Here is a 17,094-nt window from a genome sequence, read left to right as displayed (position 1 = left end):
AAACACTTCATTCCAACACAACAGTGTGATAACCCTGGGACAATCTGACCTGCATAGACAATGAGTAATCCATTTTCCCTCAGGACTATTGTGACATTTCAATCACAGGTTTTTGTTTCCTTGAAACCCCTTATTCACCATTTCCCCGAGTAAAACTTATTTCCAACAGTAATTAGCTCCTTGAAAGTTCTCTTTTTTTTGAGCATCAGAGAAGAGAGGAATGGAGACTTGGGGCCAGTTTTCCCATTTGTCCTCCTGGATGTATAGTAATGGTTGGAAGTGGGAGACTTAACCATACCAGCGAAAGTCTCGAGTGTCTTTGGAACCTCCAGTTGGAAAGAGGCTTTGGAAGTTGTTGGTCCTTTATTTTTTTTATATTTTTTTATTTTAGATCGAAATGCCCCCATTTGGAAATTGTTTTTGGAGGGAGAAGACAGATAATGAACTTTAGGCTTGATTTTGCTTCTTTTAGTCAACAACTATCCACGATCAACTACCACTATCACTACCACCACATTATCACATAGTGAGCTGCTCGCTGGCTCACTGTCCCATTAACCTGCAGGACTCTCCCTCCCTAGATTTATCCTTTCCCAAAACTTGTCATGCTGGTAACTTCCAGGTTGGTGCCTGCCATTTGCAATGTAACCACAAGGTGTCAGGCTTACCTTAGCTATGCTTAACCCCAGACCTTGCTGCAGGGTCAGGGAGAAGGTGGGTGGTTTGTAGTGGAAGCCCTTAGAAGAGTGGCAGATGAAGCTCATACAGCAAAACAAACACCAACACATTGACTAGCAAAAACCCCAGTTGGGCATTCCGGATTTCCTACATTACCACTCTCTTTTATAAAATATAACTACAGCAAGTGTTGGCAAACTATGGCCCATGGGCTAAATTCTGCACAAACTGCCTGTTTTTGTATAGTCCACAAGTGAAAAATGGTTTTTACATTTTAAAGTGGTAAATTTAAAAAAAATAGAAAGAATATTAGTATTTAATGACACTTTAAAATGGCATGAAACCCAAATTTCACTGTATGTAAAGAAAAATTATTGGAATGTGGAGTCATTCATTGATTCTTTGGTTGCTTTTAGCTATAAGGGTAGAGCTGAATAAGCCTAAAATATTTGCTATTTGGCTGGCTCAAAAAAGTTTGTTGAATCGTCAAGGTAAAACAGCATTACTTTGTATTCCTCAAATTTGGAATATGAGATTATTTAGACTCAGTATGTGTGATTCTCATAGAATAAGAAACTCAAATAATTTCTTGTTCTGAATACAAAACAGAATCCATATAAGAAATAAAATATCTTCATTTCATTTTGAATTTATTATCTAGTAGTTATTTGTTCTTTGATTAATACTTAAATAATTAAAGAACTTTTATGTTTGTGATGCTTATACTGTAGATCCATTGTGAATTTTAAGCTTTTAATAAATGTATACCATTGCTAACTTATTATTTCTTAGTTCATAGCTGGAGTTTTATATAGTGCATACATTTTTAGTATGTACTAAATTCTGGTATTCTCTAGAATTAAAAACTCTAAGGAGGCAACATAATTGGTTATCTAATTCATTTCTACTTGCATTATACAGATAAGAAAAGCAGGGTTTCAGCAACTTACCTGAAGTCATGTAACAAATGTTTTTTTTTTTTTCTAAAATGCTATGGCACCACCCATGTAAGGATAAAGAAACTGTTTTGCTTTAAAGTATCCTTTGCAATTCTTACCTCTACATTAGAACTGAATGCTAATTGTGGACTAGACATTTTAATTTAATTTAATTTTCATTTACTCATCAGTAATAATATCCATCTTTTGAGTACTTGCTGTGGACTGGCCATCATACTACATAGATCACAAATGTTTCTCATTTAATTATGATGAAATTCTTTGAAAAAAGCATCTTGCAGATAAATAATTAGGTTTAGAGAGGTTAGGTAACTTATTTAGAATAACCTAGCTAGTGAGTGATAGGTTGTTTAACCATTGCTAATTAAACAGATGATTTTTTTTTTCTGGAGAGAATATCCTACACAGAATTAGTGCTCTTTGAGTAAAACCAAGGATTAAATCACAGTATTATAGACCTGGACCCTAGAAATTCATTGGGGCAATCTCTTTCACTGTCCATTTTTTAAAGGTCTCAAGGAAGGAAATAGATAACTTCTCTCAGAAGTCTGTTATAGCACTGAAATATAAACAGAACTCTTTCTAAACAAAGTCATATGCTTTTGTGTCATGATTTATGTCCATTTTCTATAATTTTTGCTGTTTTGCCATGATCAAAGCTCTGCATTGACTACAATAGAAAAATGATTTCTTGGTCTTATTAAGATATCATATACCCTGGACAGGCAAAGTCTGATTTTGGACATCACCTTTGTGTTGACATTTATCTTGTATTCTGTTTGGCATGCAGGTTTTTGTTATAACCACCTGTGTGTATGCAAACTTTCCAGTGCATCTTAGTTACTAGATTCTTTCTTAGTTCTAAACATTCTATCTTCTGGAACTTCATGACTATTTGGAAAAACAATAATTCATATTTTCCCCACCATTTTAAAATTAGGTGCATTATTGTTATACATAAAGGTGGGATTTATTGTTACATATTTGTACATGCACACAATATAACGATATAATTTTTCCAATATCATCCCATTAATTCATATCCTTAGGCAATTTTCAGTGCAAACCCCTGCAAGATGCCAGCTACCGATTCATTTTTTTTTAAACCTTCATTTGGCTGCTGTTTGTACAAGTATCCTCAATGGGCACACCCCCAATTCTGTTATCCGTATCACTGAGAAGCAAATCTGGTATAGACTTTACTGCAATATTGACATTGACTTGCTTGCTAACAAGACTTTTGATTTTAATATACTGAGAACCACAGGCACAAAAAACCCTTTTGTTCTTGTCACTTGTATTTTTGGTGACTGTCAACTATTGCATACCCAAATTTGCATGTGGTGGTCCCTGCTCAAGTTACAGTCTGAATTCTGCCTAGGATTCCATGTAGAACACTGCTGTGATTATAATCTGTGATTATTACTGTAACTGGCCAGTAAGAGTTACTTGCACATTTGGGTGTTATATGCAGTAAAAATGACCACATTTGAGAGCAAAGGTCATGTGTGCCTCACTACATATGGCCAGAAGATGGCACTATTGGAATTTGGTATTTCTCCTCCTTTCCCCTTCCTTATCTCAGCAACTTTCTCAAAAAGTAGCCTTTTCTATAGCATCATTGAAGACTAAGAATGCAGTCCTTCAAAATTGTACAAATAAGCTGGGTGTGGTAATGCACACCTGTAATTCCAGCCACTTGGGAGGTGAGGCAGGAGGATCACAAGTTCAAAGACAGCTTCATCAACTCAGAAAGGCCCTAAGCAACTTAATGAGAACCTGTCTCAAAATAAGAAATAAAAAGGGTTGGGGATGTGGCTCAGGGGTTAAGCACCACAGTGTGAAAAAAAATGTACAAATAAAAAGCTGAGTGATTTAAAGTAACTTGCACTCTGTCCTACTATCCCTTTCTTCACCTTGATTTCTAGTCTTTATCAGGTCAGTGCCTCTCAATTCAAATTATCAGGCAGACTAGGAAAGCTGGCCAAATTGAGACACCTCCAGCAGCAGCTGGGATCTGCTCCTTCGTGAGAAGGGCTTTGTTTCCGTATACCTGGTTAATCATTGGTAGGAGCAGTGTTTTCCCCAATTCACTAACGACTTTAACCACTAGATGGGAACCTTGTCACATTTTCCTTTTATAGCTGCTATGAGACATTGAAAATCTCCTTGAACAATGGGTCTCATTAACTGCTGAATCATTTCTGGTTCTATGTAAAAGTGGTTAAGTGGATATATATATATATATCCATATAAGTGGATATATATATATATCCATATAAGTGGATATATATATATATCCATATAAGTGGATATATATATATATATCCATATAAGTGGATATATATATATATATATATATATCCACTTAACCACATGCACACACAAACACACACACATGTGTATAGCTATTGCAACCAACTTACAAAATTGCACTTATTTATCCTGTTTAGAAGGAAAGAAAAGAGAGATGAAAGAAAGAAGCTGAAATCTTAAGGATGGAGAGTGTTTACTCAAGGTCAAGGGACTTGCTGTAAAAACTACGCAGTTTTAGAAAAGTATTTACAATGAATTAGAATGTGAAGTGCTAAGAAGAATTATTGGCAATGAAAGCATAGATAGATGTTGTTTTCTATCATCAATATCACCACCACCATCATTATTATCACCACCCCCACCACCACAGCATAATCACCATACCACTATAATCATCACGACCACTACCATGTCACCACCATCATCATTATCACCACCACCAGCATAACATCACCACTACTACCACGTCACCACCACCATCATTACCGCCACCATCACCATCATCACCACTACTACCACCATCACCACCATCATCATCATCACATATACCTGGAGTTAATCTTGTTGCCTTTCCTCTCATCCTCAAAAGTTCCCTTCTTTTAGAGCTGCCCAAGGCTCTTTAAATCTAACTTTCTGCTCTCATGAACAGAATAGTTTGATTGTAAGTACTACCTACTAGGAATGTTTGAATTTTGAGAGACCCAAGGAAGGAGAACCAAGAGAAATAGACAACTAAGAGTAGAATTTCAAATTCTGTGAGCCTAGCATGCGGGACACCAGGGACACATACCAGGTTTCCTCAGTAATTGTATTACCTACCTCTGCTTGCACCTCTGTCTTGGAAGTAATCAAGCAATGACAGGGAACAGCTGCAGCAGTGTTCAAAAGGAAGATTCTTGGATTGAGTGGGAGATGATATTGTAAGACTTGAAAGGTCCCATTTATTTTAATTTTCATGTATTCTGGAGTAGTGGAGGATTATTTTTGGTTCTGGCTAAGAAACCTAATTTTTTGTTTTTGCATTTAGGCATCTATACTTAGTGCAAATTGTTCAACTGTCCATTGATTTCACTTCCTTAGATCATAGGGGTTCTTTCTTTCTTTTTTTTTTTCAGAACAGTCTTCCTGGCAGTCCACTCTACCTGGAGTCTCATCCTGCTTGTTGGTATTAGAGAATTTTAAAAAGGAACACAGATATTAGAAGGGGATGGGAGCTAAGAGATGCCTTTTTGAGACCCTTCACTTTACAGATGGGGAATTGAGACCTGTGAGGACATCATTTAAACAGAATCACACAGCTGGTTGGCATGAGATTCAGGGATAGCATGGGGGTTCTCAGTCCACGGTTTTCTTGACATCATGTCTAATTCCACTGTCTCCTGAAGAGTGGGATCTAAGAATGACATGATCAAGGACCAGAACTGTCTGGAGGCAGGGCTAATAGTAGAATCTGGGTCTCCGTAGTGCAGTGGGATATGCTGATGTAGTTCAGCTTCCTCATTAGTCCATGGATCATATTATCTTCATTCTGACCTTTTTCTTTTAGTGTTTAATTTTCTTCAGCAAAAGAACCTTCCATTATGGAAGAATTCAAATATTTAGAATTTAGTCCTGTTTAGTGACTTGCATAGGAGGGTTTCACCTTATGTAAACTTATCTAAGAAATGTGAAGCTGTTTTCTAGTTGCCTCACAAAGTGATGGAGAAAGAATACATCAGAACTTAGGAAGACAGGGGCCAAGTGGCAGGAGAGGAAGGAAGGAGGAGGGACGGATGTGGCCTGGTGTGCTTGCCTGGGAAAGCATTTTCATTAGTATTGAAGCTTCAAATATTGAAGGCACGTTTTGATTCTTTGCCTTATGTATGTGTGAGGATACATAAAACTACCTATTCAACTACACACACACACACACACACATTTTGGTGGTGATAGATGAGGTTATATACATCTTTCTACTTTCCTCTTTCTCATTTTTCTTGTCCTACTCCCATATTTTTGGCTCCCACCTGTCCATTGTTTTCTTGAACCTAATTCAATTTTCTTCTTTTTCTGATTTTTTTCTTGCCTTCCTTTCTCAGTTCCCTATCTCTTGCATCTTCACTTTTAGTCATTACATAAACCTACTATGTGCCAGAAATGGTCCCACGCACCAGGGGTAAAGAAATGCAAAAGATAATTCCTGTATTCTGATCAACTCTTTCATCAAGGTACCTTGTCGTCTGGTGAAAGAGAAAGTGAAATAGCTAACTATCATCTAAGGTCACAAGTACAAGAATAAAGCTGTATGCAAAAGACTGGTATGTGGATTGTTGTTGGAACTAGTTAATAAGTTATGAGTGCCCAGAGAGAGTAGTGATGGCTGTGATTTGACAGGCAGATGGCTGGTTGGGAAAGATTTCATTCCAGTGGTATTTTTGTTGGACTTTAATGAATGAGTAGGAGTTTGCTAGGCACTGGAGGGAGAAAATTCACAAAGGTGGACACATGTGCAGGTTCAAGAAAACAGAGACATGAAAGGGGCCCGACATGTCTGAGAACAAGAAGGAATTCAACGAGTCTTGCAGATCTGCCGTGGAAGGGACAGCAGAGGAGTGGCAGGTGACCAAGCTGGAAAAGCCAGTTGGGGCCGGCGTGCAAAAGGGTATATTCATTGTGTTGGGGACTATGAACTTCTTTCCAGATGTCAATGTGATACAATCAAGATTTTTAAGCAGGGAAGGGACATGACTGTATTTGTCTTCTACAAATTTCAGGAAGGCAGAGTTTGAATGGAGACCTGTTAGGATAGGTTGCAGGAGGTAGTGCTAGGCTGGGCTTGGAGATAGCAATGAGGATGGGAGGATTTGGGAGTCCCTTTGAGTTAGCACTGTTAGGACCTGGTGATGGACTCAGAGGGTCAAGGAAGAGAGATGAGGGATGAGGTGAAGAGAGATGTATCATGCCTCTGTGTTGTTTTGCATGTGTGCATAGTGGGAGGAAAAAAGTTTGGTTTTAGGTTTCTTAAGGACCATCTAGGATGTCTAGGTGGACACAGGTACGTGGAATGAAACTCAGGCAGTGATGGGGGCTAGAGGTACATATTTGGGAATCAAATGTGGACACGAGAATAGTTGAAGTGCAATTAGATCTTCTTTTTAAAATTCTACCCATGTTTTCAGCTTTCCCTATTCCTCCTACCTCTTTTCACATTTTTAAGAAGAGAGGTGACATCTGCTCATCCAATCACCATCCTTTCTGTCCCCTGTCTCCTCACACCTGGACTCCTTCCAGATGCAGTAGGTACCCTTACCCTTCCCTTATGGAATACTTTGACTTTTACCCAGATGGGTTCTGTGATCTACATGTGTCCTCCAGTTTGTCTACTAGCAGATTCAAAATATCAGGATGGGATGTCCTGATATGATGAAGGAAGAGATTCCTGATTAGTTCAGGGAGAAAAGGGGAGGAAAGGAGGAATCTTTCTTCAGAGTGACTTGACTTTTGGATCCTCACCAACCACAGTTTGGAAGCATTGGACAAATTATTGGGATGCTCCTGCCAGATTGGCTAAGAAGTGACATTACTATATCCTGTCACCATTTGGCTCTCCACAGGGACAAAAGTGGCTGCATGGAGGGACAGGGAGGAGGAAGTGAGGGAAGGCAGAATGTCAGAACGATCATAGGAGGAGATGACATCTGACTTCAGCAGAACATGGGGGAACCCAAGGTAGGAAAGCAGCAGGATATGATGACTACCTAGGTCTCTGCTCTGGGACCCACATGCAGAGAGAGGGTGACCTGCAGCCAGCACAGTCAGAGCAGCTCTTCTTCCATGATCGGCCTGGTGCAAATGCTAGTTTTATATTATATATTATACTTTTAAAAAATCAATGCATTATAATTATACATAATAGTGGAATTAGATGTGCCATACTTGTACATGTACATAATATAACTTGATCAATCTTATTTTCCAGGACCTTCCTGTTTCCTCTTCTCTTCTCTCCCCCTGTTCTGCTTGCTCTACTCTACTCCCTTCTATTATACTATTTTAATTAGTGCATTGTAATTATACATAAAAACGGGATTCATTTACACTGTGGTATATTTGGACATGGATACAGTGTAATTTGTTAGACTTTGTTCTGCAATACTTCCCCATGCCTTCCCCTCCTTCCTCCCCTCTCAATCAAATTACTCTACTCCACTGGTCTTTCTTCTATTTTCGTGAGATCCTTTCTCCCCCACATTTTTAATTGTGTATTACAGTTGTACATAATGATGAGATTTGTTGTTACGTTTCTGTATGTGCACACAACATAACAATATAATTTGGCCAATATCACTCCCCAGCACTCCCTTTCTCCCTCCCTCTTACCCCTCTTGGTCTTTTTCCTCTAGTGATCTCTTTCTGATTTATTCTTTTCTCTCTGTCTTTCATATAGGACAGAAAACAGTTGACCCTTGACTTTTTGAGTATGGTTTATTTCATTTAGTGTGATGTTCTCCATCAAGTTCCATCCATTTACCAGCTAATGACATAATTTCATTCTTATTTATGGCTGAGTAGAACTCCATTGTGTATATGTGTTACATTTTACGTTCTTCTTTATTGCAGAGTTGTTGCCCCTTTAATTTCCAATGTCCTTGAGGATTAGAGAGAACTCACATCTGTAAGACTTATGCACATTGGGTTATTGGTGCTCAGTTGTAAATTTTATCTGCCACTTTGGATTCATGATCTCACCTCAGGCATCCATGAAGTTCATTCTCATGCCTGCTTGCTTCCCCACTTCCAGAAGGCATGAACACTTAAGTGAAGCAATGAGCATTGACTAGGTTAGTAAAAGAGAGGGTTAGAGAGGTAAAGTGTTCAACCCAACATTTCTAAATGAGACACTAGGCAAAAAAATGAGGGCAGTAGCTCACTAAGTGAAAGCCCGTCCATCATGGTCTTGTTGGGGTAAAAAAAAAAAAAGCACCAGATGAATGAGATCAGGGTTAGTAGATGGAATCAGTTGCTGATTATGTGTTTTATTTCCTGGGGTCCTTGTAGATGAGAATATGCCCCTTAGTGCTGTGCTGTGCACAACCTGTATAACTGTTAATGGCCATCTTGCCTGGAAAGGTCTTTTTACCATCCCCTTTCTGCCTCCTCCCCTTTTGAAGACTGTTCTTGCTTGACTGCTGTCTGGAATTCTACCATCAGAACTTTGAAAATGACTTGGAAGCTTTTAAGGTATAAACATATATGAATGGGATAAATTTTAGAACGGTTATCAGTTATTTTCACCTTAGTGTAAATGAGATGCTGGCAGAAATTTTGAGAAAAGAGAGTGAAGATGCGTGAGAAGAACTAGAACAACTAGAAGAACTAGAAAACATGGTGGTGATGGGGCCAAGCATGGGGTGTGGAGGTCAGGAGAGCATGTTGGGTAGATTAGAATGGAGGAGCCAGGTGCAGACAGGGCTTGCTCACTATGGGTTTGCACAGGCAACATGCCTACCTGCTAATTTTACCTGAATGAAGAGAGCAAGAACCTGCAACTCACCTAATTTTTCTTTCTTGGCAGAACAAATCAAATAAATTGCAAACTCCAGATTAAAGTGGAAACTGCATTATACTTTCTAATTACAAGAGTCCCAAACAATGCTATTCACTCTTTGAGCTCAATATGTTGTTACTCATGATAATAAGAACATTCTTCCTCTTTCATGAATCAGGAATTCAAAATCCCAGGAGGCTGGGTTGTTTAGCTAACACCCCCAAATAAAACAACATCAAATTAGAGTTGAGGCTGGGTCCTGGCTTGCTGACCTGCAGTTTGGGCATTGAGCTAGGATATTTGCTTCTCCTAATCTCTCCATCATAAAAGAACTTGGGTCTGGAACAGCTTTTCTGATTTTCAAGTACTAATAACTTGCCCTCTGTGGGAGAGGAGACTTTTCCTCCTTTTTGGGCACAGGCAGGTCTGGCTAAACTTCTAGAAGAATGGGTTTCTGAGAAGCTACAAATCTTCCAAAATTATGTAAAATTTTTTTTGTGTGTATGTATCTGGATGTTTCTTCAGGCATGAAGTTCCACAGTGTTTATGACATTCTCCAAGATCCCCAAATGATTTAAGAATCATTGCATTGGAGCCCAGGTGATCCATGCTGATCTCAGTGAGTTGGGTCCCCTTAAGTGTCACAGTACACAGAAGTGAAAATGAATACAATAGAAAAATATGCTCTTGAAGCATGCAATGGAGGAAGGATAGCATCTTCAACAAATGGTGCTGGGAAAACTGGAATTCCATATGCAACAAAATGAAACTGAATCCCTTTCTCTCGCCATGCACAAAAGTGAATTCAAAATGGATCAAGGAGCTTGATATCAAATCAGAGACACGGCATCCGGTAGAAGAAAAAGTTGGCTACGATCTACATACTGTGGGGTCGGGCTCCAAATTCCTCAATAGGACACCCATAGCACAAAAGTTAATAACTAGAATCAACAAATGGGACTTACTCAAACTAAAAAGTTTTTTCTCAGCTAAAGAAACAATAAGAGAGGTAAATAGGGAGCCTACATCCTGGGAACAAATCTTTACTCCTCACACTTCAGATAGAGCCCTAATATCCAGAGTATACAAAGAACTCAAAAAATTAGACAATAAGAGAACAAACAACCCAATCAACAAATGGGCCAAGGACCTGAACAGACACTTCTCAGAGGAGGACATACAATCAATCAACAAGTACATGAAAAAATGCTCACCATCTCTAGCAGTCAGAGAAATGCAAATCAAAACCACCCTAAGATACCATCTCACTCCAGTTAGATTGTCAGCCATTATGAAGTCAAACAACAACAAGTGCTGGCGAGGATGTGGGGAAAAGGGTACACTTGTACATTGCTGGTGGGACTGCAAATTGGTGCAGCCAATTTGGAAAGCAGTATGGAGATTTCTTGGAAAGCTGGGAATGGAGCCACCATTTGACCCAGCTATTCCCCTTCTCGGTCTATTCCCTAAAGACCTAAAAAGAGCATGCTACAGGGACACTGCTACATCGATGTTCATAGCAGCACAATTCACAATAGCAAGACTGTGGAACCAACCTAGATGCCCTTCAGTAGATGAATGGATAAAAAAAATGTGGCATTTATACACAATGGAGTATTACTCTGCATTAAAAAATGACAAAATCATAGAATTTACAGGGAAATGGATGGCATTAGAGCAGATTATGCTAAGTGAAGCTAGCCAATCCCTAAAAAACAAATGCCAAATGTCTTCTTTGATATAAGGAGAGTAACTAAGAACAGAGTAGGGTCAAAGATCATGAGAAGAAGATTAACATTAAACAGGGATGAGAGGTGGGAGGGAAAGGGAGAGAGAAGGGAAATTGCATGGAAATGGAAGGAGACCCTCAGAGTTATACAAAAGTACATACAAGAGGAAGTGAGGGGAAGGGGAAAATAATACAAGGGGGACAAATGAATGTCAGTAGAGGGGGCAGAGAGAGAAGAGGGGAGGGGAGGGGAGGGGAGGGGTGATAGTAGAGGATAGGAAAGGCAGCAGAACACAACAGACACTAGTATGGCAATATGTAAATCAATGGATGTGTAACTGATGTGATTCTGCAATCTGTATATGGGGTAAAAATGGGAGTTCATAACCCACTTGAATCAAAGTGTGAAATATGATATATCAAGAACTATGTAATGTTTTGAACAGCCAACAATAAAAAATTAAAAAAAAAGAAAAATATGCTCTTATGATACCCATTAAATACTGTCCCTTTATTATGAGTTTTCTTTATGAATTCGCAGTAGACCAAGTCACTTAGGACCATCATGTTAATTGTTGATCCAAAGAAAGTACAGCTTAAAGGCAATTCACTGGATTCTTATAAATCACATTAAAACTAGATCTTTTTTAAAAGAATTTTATATACATCTTTTTAGTTGTATATGGACACAGTATCTTTATTTTATTTATTTTTTACCTTTATTTATTTCTGTGGTGCTGAGGATCACACCTAGTACCTCACATGTGCAAGACAAGTGCTTCACCACTGAACCACAACCCCAGCCCTAAAGTTAGCTCTGGAGTATGTGTTCAAGAAGGATGAGAAGGGAATATGTAGAAGACTGGGAAGAGCATTGTATGGCTGGGAGGATGTAACAGCATGGATAGGTGAGTGAGGACGAGCAAATGAAGGTGGAAATGGGGTGGTCCGTGCCAGAAGAAAGACAGCTGAGGTCTGGGAAGTCTCCAGGGCTGGAACTTAATACAAGTTGAGATTTTCAGTTTGAATCCTGCTTCTTACAATCAAACTGATTTCTTTTCAGTCATTCAAACTCTTTGGGCCTTAGGTTTTTTCCTTTCTTTTTGTTTTAGTTGTAGATGGACAAGATACCTTTATTTTATTTTTATTTTTATGTAGTGCTGAGGATTGAATCCAGTGCCTCATATGTGCTAGGCAAGTACTCTTCCACTGAGCTGCAACCCCAGCCTGGACCTTAGGTTTTCTTGGTCAAAGTGGAGATGTGAGTTCCTGTCCCACTATTCCTCTCCCCAAGTGTATTTGTGAGGACAAAGTGAGAGGATAAATTATCTCATTAATAAATCATATAATATGTATGTGTCAAGTGCTTATTAAGAAGAAGAATGGATATTTAGGGGGAATGATAATTAGGGGGAATGATGAATTCTGTCTTGGAGCCTCATCTAATGTGGAGGAATCTAGAAGTGATCCTTTATCATTGTCTGGAGTGGAGCCTGAGGCTCAAGGTCAAGTTTGATCTTGAAAGTATTATTAGGATGCTGATGAGGAAGGGGAAAGGGGCATTTGAGATGAGTAGAGGATATAGAAGTTTGTTTGGCAGAAAAAAACTAGTGGTTTTCTAAATCCTTAGATAGGAGTGGAGGATTTAGCATTAATGTTGTCTCAGTTCTAGGCATTTCACTCTCAACTAGCACTAAGATCAAAGGTGCATCTATATACTGAATGGCCAAGAGCCCTGAAGGGTGTGTTTGTGAAAAGTTATAAAATAAATGACTGAATTGGGGAATCTGAGATATGAGAGTAGGGGCTATTATTTAAAACTGTATAAGGGGGATTCAGGGTGGAAGGAGGAGATAGCTTGGAATTATTTATTGAGTTTGCCAAAGTCAAATAAGGACCCTTTATTCTGACCCTCTAGTGTTCAAGGGAATAAGCACAGAAGTTAAATATCAGAGGGACTTCTACCTGAATTCTAGCCCCAGAGTGGGGGAAAAACAGAGTGGGAGGCTGAAGGGGAAAAAACAGAGTTAAATATTTTCTCTGAGAAATGAATAATGGACTCGGGCCCAGGACTATAATTCATGGGTGCTTAGATGAATCTCCAGATGCTTCAGCTGTCTCCACATCTAGAAAAAGATTGGCCAAGGGCTCTAGCAGTTGTGGTTGCCAGTGGATGATGGCGGCTCTGTAGGTTAACATTTGCTAAGCATTCCAAGAGGCTCCCCAAGGCCTGTGCCTGCTAGGTGTTGTCTGCTTTGACCATCTTTGTAGTATCGGTTCCATAAAGAGTGGATGAAACATATCTGGGACTTTTCAGGATCTTTCACATATAATGATAAAGAAAACATAAAGCAAAAAATTGATAAATTGATAAATTCATAAACCTGTTTTCATGTTGCTGTATAAAACCTGATTTAAATCCCAACATGGTAAGTCAATGATTTTTAATATCTGATGTGAGGAGTTGGGAGACTTCTTCCAACCACTTTCCTTTCCATTACAATCTTGCCTAGATTATAATGCCTGCCCCTGTAACCCCTACTTCTTTCTCCTTGATTTTTTTCTTTCATTTGGGAGATCCTCCTGAATGCTGATGTTACAGATTGGCAGAGGGCATTTGGCTTCAATAATGGTGAATCATCAGGATCTGAAAGAAGTAAAATCTCCCTCCCTCTGGCCTCAGTGGCCTTTGGGGGTTGATCTTCTGCCTGGAACCTCTTGAACCTAACAAGATCAGCTGAGTACTCAATACCTGTTTTGAGAACAGTCATGAAAACCAACATAAAAGGGGATGGAGACCTACTTTTGATGAGTTTCCTGGCCAGAGTGGCTGTAGCTGAGCTTAAGGGAAAGGGTTCAATGTTAAATTATTAGCAAAGGGCAAGCAAGTTTAAAGTGAACATGCCCATACTGGAAATGGAATACATACAAGCCAAAAGGAATTAGGAAAAGAAGGAACAACCAGAACTGTATGAGTTCAATCAAGTGTCATCTACAGACAGATATAGACAAGGTTGAGTGGGCCTCCTATGCAAGAGAAATGTCTTACATAGAGATATGCATCTAGAAATAGCAGCATGAAGCCACCAAGATAAGTTAACTTAGTTAGGACCAGGTGTTCAGGCAAAGAACAAAGAGAAAAGAGTTCATGAAATGAGTAAAGAGCTGATTGGATTGCCTTAGACAAGTCATTTTATCTCTCTGGACCTCAGATGCCTCAGTTCTGAAATGAGGTTTCTGGGCTTCGGGTGTAGGTGCTAGGCTAAGGTTTCTGTCAGAGAGGTGTAGGTAATAAATTGTTATGGGAGTAGTGTGTTAGGCCCTCAATTCCATGAGATAGCCTTATTCATTTTAGAGATGAAATATTTTGCCCAAGGTTTTACAAACTGTGAGTGACCAAGCTTCGAAACAGAAGTGGGTTGATTTATTCATTCAATATTCATAGGAGTCCCTTGTGTGCCCAGCACTGGGTCAGGCCCTGTATAATAGAGGAATAACTGAGACAGAATCCCCCTCTCATTCTAGCAGGGACTGGGGAAGGCATCAGTCAATGAAAAAGTAAAAATCCAAGCAAAAAATGGTTTTAGATAAAGATAAATTCTAGGGGCTAAATAAAGCATGCCATCTTCCTGATCTGGAATGGTCTTAGGTGTTATTGAGGCAGAGGATTCAGATACTGTTCTCTGACTAAAGACCTCCAACCTAGGATGATCCCTTCTCTTTTTTTGGGGGGTGGGTGGGTGGGTATTGGGGATTGAACTCAGCAGGGCCACTTGACCATTGAGCCACATCCCCAGCCCTATTTTGTATTTTATTTAGAGACAGGGTCTCACTGAGTTGCTTAGTACCTCACCATTGCTGAGGTTGGCTTTGAACTCACGATTCTCCTGTTTCAGCCTTCCAAGCTGTGATCCTTTCTCTTTTGATAAGGATATCCAGAGTCCAAGAATCAGAGCAGTAACTGGAAATGGGAGTGTGGATCGTGAATTCTTTGACTTGAGGGCTTTCTGTACGTTATAGCAGCATATCTTTCCATCCTAATTCCTGGCTAGGAATCTCTGGTAAAAGTAATTGGATGGAACTACAGGTTCCCAAGGGGAAAGACAAGTGTGAAATAAGACAATGAGCACAAAACTCTTGGTGCAATGTTTAGCATACAGTAAGTGTGCAATACATGCTACAGCCTTTGAGTAAGTCCAGATGGTCAGTCTTTGTGTTCAGGGATGAGATCAGTTGGGCTGTGACAGGGGCAGTGAGACCAAAGTACTTGGATGGAGATGGGGCTTCCTTTTCCTGGACCTGTGATCTTGATTGACACCCTGGAGGCCTTCCCTGAATCCATTCATCAGAGTGAAAGTAAAATGTGTTTGGAAAATTTGTAACCTGCCATTAAAACTGCTGGGTGTAGGAAACAATTGCTTGCCCTTAGTAAGTGACTTATGATTGCTCTTGGTTGTTTGAGTTGTTCTTTAATTACAGTCCTTCTTTGAATACTCAAACATACAGGGCCTTTATAAACTAGAACTCCCTCTCTCTCACACACAATCCTCCCATATGTGTACTCTCCTTTTCATTTACAAAGTATAAACACCCAACTCTTACTCATTCATATCATGAATTTCAATTCTTCCTGCCTCAATTAAGGAGGGGCCCTAGTAGAGTTCAGTACATCTGTACTGTCTTCCTGTTCCAAGGCCCAAGGGGTTCTTCCAAGAGTGAATCCTTATGGGGAGAAGATAATGGACAGAAAGTACACTTCATTAATGGACTAGACCCAGCTTTCTCTTTTCTTCAGCACTAGAGTGGTCTACTTGAGCAGACACTTCTTTAAAAAAACAACAACTCCCAAATTCTTCCAATCTGCCCCTCTTTTGCTTAAAATCATTGCACATCCCCTCTTCTGTTTCCCCCATTAGGTTCTTGAAAGATTTTCTAGGCATCAGTAGAGACTAGAAAAGTCTCCTTCCTCTCCTTTCCTTTCTTGTCAGAGAATTAAGTGAATTCTACGAGAGAGGTAAGGAGAAACTTGGGCTCTTGAGCCATTAATGGTCTTCTACAAACTAGATGGGAATTTATGGCACTGTTGTGTATTCTCAACCTGTTACATACTTGACTTCCCACTCCGGTGCCCTATCACTTGGTCAAGGATCAAATGGGACAATCTTATGGAGGATGAACTGCCTGGTTTTTCTACTGTCCATCAAACCCTGAGCCCTTCCCTGGCAGGAAGACACCCTTTCTCTTGTCCCTGCAGCCCCAGCAACTGCTCTCTATATCCTCTCTGCAAACAGGGGTGCTAATTAATGTTTACCAAGACCTCAATCTCTCCTCTTCAATTTTGATTGGAAGCATTTGCTACACAACAGTATGAATTTCAAGTGTGATGTTCCTGAATGGGGAGATGCAGAATAGCTGGCCATTTAGTGTCTCCATTTATTTCCACCTCCCTCTGTTATCTTTTCTGGGAGCTGTGAAATCTTAGGGGAAGGGTGGCTCAAGACCATAGACAATAATCAAATGACTAGGAAGTGATGGGTTTGGGGTATTTATCAATTTTGCTTTAAAATATAAATTATTTAATTGCAAGTTTATGTATTTTATTAATAATGACCATGTTTAACAGCTGACTAGAAAAATGCCTGAACATTTAGTGGTCTGTACTAGCTATTCAGCACACCACTGCCCCCAGGGCAGACCTTGGGCCTGGGAAGCTCTGGGTTCCACAGGGGCTCTCCTTGTTTCTTGGAAGTTGCTCTTCTGACAATAGGATATTTATAGGGGTGTGTGTAGCGGGTAAGGGGATTCTGGGTCTTTCAGGGTACTCTGTAATTAAGAAACAGCAGGGACTTTGCAAACAGAAGGAATGAGGTGGGTCTGGGAGAGAG

Source organism: Marmota monax, unplaced genomic scaffold (assembly GCF_021218885.2).
Source record: "Marmota monax isolate L192 unplaced genomic scaffold, Marmota_monax_Labrador192_F-V1.1 WCK01_AAM20220418_F8-fsc00062, whole genome shotgun sequence".
Taxonomy (NCBI): Eukaryota; Metazoa; Chordata; class Mammalia; order Rodentia; family Sciuridae; genus Marmota; species Marmota monax.
Note: the sequence above shows the minus strand (reverse complement) of the source record.